Source organism: Microtus oregoni, unplaced genomic scaffold, assembly GCF_018167655.1.
Source record: "Microtus oregoni isolate MIOR12 unplaced genomic scaffold, Mior012 000050F_003, whole genome shotgun sequence".
In the NCBI taxonomy this organism is placed as follows: Eukaryota; Metazoa; Chordata; class Mammalia; order Rodentia; family Cricetidae; genus Microtus; species Microtus oregoni.
Genome location: NW_024543227.1, coordinates 1,540,737 through 1,547,128, shown reverse-complemented (window position 1 = coordinate 1,547,128; position 6,392 = coordinate 1,540,737). Strand labels below are relative to the sequence as shown.

Genomic DNA, 6,392 nt, shown 5'->3' with positions numbered 1-6,392 from the left:
TCTTATGGTTAAACAACTTTGTATTTAGGCCCAAAAGGGTTATTGCTAAGTTTTGAGGTAAATATTTGCCTAATTTTAAAAAAATAGACATAATGGGGGTCCCCCAGTGCTGGGGAGACTCTCACTCAGGTCTCCCCATGGCTCGCTGGAGGCCATCCTTGCTGAGGTAGTGCACGTGGCTTTAGTTGGGGGGGGGTGGGGGGAGGAGTTCAGCCTCTAGTGACCTAAAGAGAAAATTTTTAAAAAGGGGCCACAGCCCAGTGGTCCAGGAGGGTCATAAATTCCAAAAATACAGTGGTGGTCGCAGGAGGACAGCTGCCTGCCTTGGGACCACTCCCAGGGTCATAATCCGCTAGTTCCTAAAACAGTACTGTGATAATTGCAGCTGGAAAACCCGTTTTTCGAGGTAAAGGTCTGGCTTTGTCTTCAGACAGTTCCTGGTACAGGGTCGCTGAACAGGCTAGTCCTGGATTTTTGATCCTTCTCTTCCTGATGAGGGAGTCTGGTTTATCCAGGTTTTTCAATACTATGTGTGATCCAAAGGTGACTGTCAGTTTGCACTTCCAGCAATGGAGTTTTTTCCCTACCCACATTTTCTTAAGCATAAATTGTTAGCAGTAATTTTTAATCTTGGTCATTTTTGCAAGGATAAAATAAAATCTCAGAGTTTTGGTTTGCATTTCTCTGAGGGCTAAAGGATGTTCTGCTTAAACATTTTTTAGGTGTCTCTCATTTTTAAGTTCGTCTGAGAGAGTTCTTCATATATTTTTGAAAGGGATTTATGGTAAGTAAAGATCTTTTCCCACTCTATAGCCTTGTTATACAAAAGTTTCTCAATTCAAGAGATCTAGTTTATGGTTTCTCACAATGTTTGTGCCACTGAGGCTGTGTTTGAGATGTGGCAAAGTGTACTTCAAAAAATTTTTTCTCTGTGAGGTTCAACATAATTTTTATATGCTGAGGCCTTTGGCTCATTTAAACTTAAGTTTTGTACATGGAGATGAATATGGATCTATTTTCATTCTTCTACATGTTGGTGTCTAATGAGGCCAGCATTATTAGTTAAAATGCTTCCTTTTTCCATTTTCCTATCTGTAAGGCAGACTTAAAACTTAAGAGGAGGATAGCTTGCAAACTTTTGGTTGGATGTCCAATGGTTAAAGCTCTAGTTATAATAGTCTTATGAGGGACCTTGAGCCAATAGATAAAATTCTTACAAAAAAAACAGTTTTCAATAGAAAGCTTAAGCAAGCTGCCTAACAGATACTCAAGCAGGTAAAATATAAATCAAAAGGTAAAGTATGCAATAATCAACAAATACAGTATATTAATTATAATTCAGCTATGGCAAGTGTGTATATTAAGTACAAACTTATTCTACAACAGTTTTATAAAAAAATGCTGTTTGTGGCTAAACCTTCCCAGTTTTGCCAGTTAAGATATTAAACTCTTAATTTAAAACAGTAGCCTGTCTGATACAAAAGGACAGGATAAAAGCTGAAAAATTGTTTGACAGAATATTGACTATGATCAGTGTTTCTTATACTAAACAATAGATTCATTGATAATTTTAAGACTGATTCCTGGACAATTGTCTTTGCTCAATTCAAAGGCAAAAACAATAATCTTTTCCCAGATCATTGCTACAATTCACACAACTGTATTTTGCTAATGTTATAGCAAAAAATCCCTTAAAGGATTTTATGCTAATTTTTAGCACATTTCCCCAAATTTATTTTTGTTTTTATGCTTATATCAAATACAAAAACATTCATAATATTATAGAATATTATACACTCACTAGGAATGTTGATAAAGATATTTGTTTATTCATTCACTTGGAGTTCTTAAGTAAAACAGTATAATAGAAAATAAGTTAGAAAAGACTGTATATTCCAAAATCCTAAAAGTGATCACTTAGGGGCAGTATAAAAATACACAGAGCATTGCTATCATGAAAGTTAACTAAACCGAGGCACTTGTGTGAGCCCCCATGCTCACATTCTCACTCAGGCTTCCCCCAACGCCTCAGCCACACCCCCTCCCACTACTCCCGCCCCACTCCAGGCCATGTGGGCTAGAAGTTACTTTCTCATACAATCCATTGGGTGTCCACAGTATTGGGGTGGTAGTCCGAGGCCAGCCTGAGACCCTTCCTGTGTACACACAGGACTCACAGACTCCCACTGTCCCACACAGGTCATCTGACTGTGACCTTGTCCAGCTCTTCCCTCTCAATAAGAGAACCAACTACAGAAGCCTGAAAGGTCTGTCAGCTATGAGGAATAGGTTCACAGCAGAGGTCTAAGTGTCACGGTTAGGCCACAGGAGATATCCATTTCAGGACCCTAAGAATATTTTATTAACAATTAACAAGTTTTCCTCTTTTTATGTGTGGTATTAGGGCAAGAACAGGTCTACGGGACTTCCTTCTAAGGGGCAAAAAACCCCAGTCAAGAACAGCGAAGCTCACGGTCTCTGCCACCAGGTGGCGTCATAGAGCAGTCCACAAGAACCTGGATGGGTGGTGGCAGCCACTCTACCTATCTCCTCCCTCCTCCTGGCTCCACAGCTGTCAACAGCTGACCCAGAAGAGATGAGGTAGGGCAGGAGGGAGTTTTCTTAGCCCTGGCAAGACAGAATGAAGACCCAAACGCCTTTCTTCTCCTTCTCTTTTAATCTCTTTTAATACCTAGATATAAAGATCCCAGAACCGACCACAGTAACAACAGCTGCATGTTGGCAGGTCCCTTCCAGGGCTGTCCTGAGCACCTGCCACGTGCCCAGCTCGCAGGCCCCGTTCTAGGAGGAGCTGGGGCTAGGGACTGCCTTCAGCCCACAGCCTCTCAGACCTCTGTTGGAAATGTGTGGTCCCAGTGGAGGAGGTCTTCCCTTGAACCAAGATGAGGGTTATTACTTGTGGAGAAACTTCATTTTATTGCCCAGACCCTTTAGGAACTTATTGACTCCGCTGTGTTCTCCGCTGGGCAAGGTTTCGAGGTATTCCTGGGCTCGGACCTCAAACAGACCTTTGGCATCCTGCCTGCGTAGTTCCCGCTCCTGGATGAAGCCACGGAAAGTCTGGGTCTCCATGAAGACCTGCAGGAAGCGGCGCAGGCTCTTGGAGGAGACAGCTTTTCTGAAGGCCTCTCGCTGCAGGCTCCTCTCCTCGTCCGAGGTCAGGAACGAGGAATAGTGGCCCACAATCTCCACGAAGAATCGGACAAAGGCTTCAGACGCCACCGCATTCAAGGGGCTGAACTCAGGGCCATGCACGCAGTCCAGTGGGCCTCCATCCTAGTCACAGGCCAGGTCATTCCTCTGCTCCAGAATGTGTTCCAGGGCTACCTGAAGCTTCCGGGGCAGAATGGAATCCTCGTCCTCCATCTGTCTGAGGAACCGATCATTGATGAGATGCACCACAAGGACCTCTTCCAGTGGCAGCTCCCTGAGCAGCGGCAGTGAGCTGGAGAGCAGCCCGATGAGGAAGGGCGTGGGTGAGCACACTATGTCAATCGTGGCGGGTGGCAGCACTGGGATGTAGGTGTGCTGCCAGCTGAAGGGGTAGATGAGCGCCACCACGGCATGGCAGCACTTGGACAGCGTGCTGAGTTTGTCCGCAATGAAGATGACCCTCCTTTCCAGGAGCAGGGAGGCAAAATCACTGATGAGGTGCCAGACGCTGAGGGAGGAGAACAGAGACTCAAAATCCACGTGCTCCAGCCGGGAGTCCAGGGGCCAACACAGCTCAATCACAACAGTCCCCGAGCTTGGCAGGAAGTTCTTGACAACGATGATTTTGCCCAGGACTGGGAAAGGGGCTTCCATGATGCTCCTCATGAGGGGCTGCACCAGAGCAGGGGAAATGCCTCTTCTCTTTTCCACCTCATCCAAGAACTTTGAAAAGAGGCTGAAACATCCCAGATGGCTCACAATGCAATAAACTTCAGGAAGCCTCTTCCCTTTGCCTCCAGGCAGCAATCTTTGGCAATAACCGAACCTTCTGCTCCCGTCTTCTCCAGTTAAGACAAATGAGAATGTTTCACTGGTAAACTCCTGGATGGAAGCCCAGTCCTTGGCGTCAGGAAAGCCGAACTGGGGCATTGCCTTCAGCTGGTCCTCAGCCTCCCTTATGAACTTGAATGACTTTTCTAACTTCAGAGGAAACTGCTGGGTGAGTTCTGGCACATAGGCAGCCCCTGCCTGCTTCTTGTGCAAAGACACGACCACAAAGTACTCGAAGAGTTGCCTCTACTGGTACTCGCTGAGATCCCGGTCAAGCGTGGAGTAGCGAGGGGCCTGCTTCAGGCGGGACTTCACATTGACCAGGCGCTGGCTGTGGGCTTTCAGCTTCTCCTCGGTGTCGCTGTCAGACTCGCTGTTCTTGTCTGTCACTTTTCCTGAGTTGCTCTCCGTGGACTGGGATAGCCTCTTCACCCGTTTCTTTCCTCTCCGGGCCTCATAAAAGGCATTGATCCGCAATACCAGCCTGGGGATCTTTTTCTTCTTCCTGCCATTCTGTAGGTCTCCAAGGTTAAAGAAAGTGTCATCCGGGTTGCTAGCTGTTTAGGGGGGGGCTGGCTCTCACTGGGGACCCAGCTCCCTCCCGACTCAGCTTCTGGGTGTCCAGCAGTTTGAAGTTTCTTCTCTCTGAATTTTGCCTGAAAAATGCAGACTTGGACAAGGATTGCTTGGTGAAAGTGTCCGGGATGGAAGAGGTGGGAGATCCAGGGAAAGTCAAGACACACTTCTTGCCCAGGCAGCGGCCATGTAGCTCGATGTCCTCATACGGATTTTCCTTCATAGGTGGATCTAGAATGTCTTCGTAGACGTTCTCCGATAAAGTGCATGTGAGTCCCAGCTTGGTCTGTGCGTACCAGTCCACCCTGCTGCTCTCAGAGGAGGACTGCAGTAGGTCTTCAAACTCATAGGACTTCCTGTGGTCAGCACTGGGTCTCTGCTTCCCAGTCCACAGTCTTCTATTCACAGAAGTAGGAGGCGGGGAGGAGGGTAGCGGTGGGGGAGGGGGAGGTAAAGTGGGCAGGGGAGGCAGGTTTCTCTTCTCTTTCCTGAAGCCAATGCCTGAGCTCCCAGGACTGCTGTCCTTGTCCCCTTCTCCTGCATGTTTGAACGTTCTGCGGGGCTTGGGAAGGGGGTTGATGAAAGGCTTCGGGGACACTGCCTGGAGCCCGGGTATACACTCTCCTGGCCTTTACACTTCTCTGAAGCCTCAGCCCCTGGCTCCTTGTCCTCCAAGGGGTGGGCCCTGCGGCCAGCTGCAAAAGCACCCCCACTTCCAGGACTCTCGGGAATGTGCTGGTCCTCTTCTGCTTTGTCAGGCAGACAGTGTGGGGAATAACAAGTCCCCAGCAACTGGGGGTTCAAACCAGCAGAGCCATCCTTCAAGGCCTTCTCCAGTCTCCTGACCTGTTTGAGCGCGGAGAGGTGGTCACTCTGAAAACGCAAGTCACTGGGCTTCAGCTCGACACCTCGGCGCTGGCTGGGCTCCGGCTGCCCATCACTCTGCCTCAGGCCTGGCCACCGGTCTGTGTCCTGACACGTGGTCTTTGCTGTCCTTCTGCTGTCATTTTCCAAGCTCTCTGTTTCAAGCCTCAACCCATTCTTTGTTCTGGTGACCTCGCTGCCTCTCCGCTCTACCCCGCAGGGTGGCAAGTAGTTCTCTTGGCCCTCCGTTGGCCTGGCAGGCTCAGGAGTAGGTGGCTCCTTCTTGCCTTCCCACTTGGATATCTTGTCCTTTATGCTGAGGGGCTCGGTCTCGGGTGGATGGCCCAGGCTTCTGGACACTGCCAGGCTGCTTCTTCGAGGGCCTGCTGGCCTCTTTAGCACCGAGGTCTGCAGCCGGGCCATTGATGATCATACTGGAGCCGAGCATGTCCACTCTTGCCTCCAGCATGAGGTTGTGGGGGTTCCTTGGGGAGCTCCTTCCCAAGGGCAGTGCTGGATTAGACTCTCGAGAAGGAACAGATCTCCCAAGTGGCCGCCTTCCAAGAACTTCCCCAGCCTTTGAACCCTCTGCCTTGATCCTCCCCGCAGGCGGGTTCCTGGGCGCATATTGCTGATGCCCATGGCGGCGGCAGGGGGGGGGGGCCCTGGGGCGCCAAGGCCTGCTGCCCTCAGCGCCTTGGTCCACATGGCCTCCCCCGCTGCCACTAGCTCCTTGGGTCCCTTGCGGGCGTGCCTTTTATGCTAAATTTTACAAATGGCTCTTCCAATGGAAGAACTGCATATAGGGCTAATAAAAAAAATTGTGGAGCATAACAAGGGTCCTTCAAAGCAAATCATAAAAGTTGTAAGCAGATCCTGATGCAAACGGATCTGACATGATAAAACCAAGCTGACCTTTGCTAGGGCAAGGTGGAAAAAGCCCTTAC

General features: G+C 49.0%; 1 pseudogene; it reads right to left on the bottom strand.

Annotated features, from left to right (window-relative positions):
- Positions 1 to 1,802: 1,802 nt before the first annotated feature.
- On the bottom strand, positions 1,803 to 6,085 carry LOC121436770 (annotated as a pseudogene).
- Positions 6,086 to 6,392: the final 307 nt, after the last annotated feature.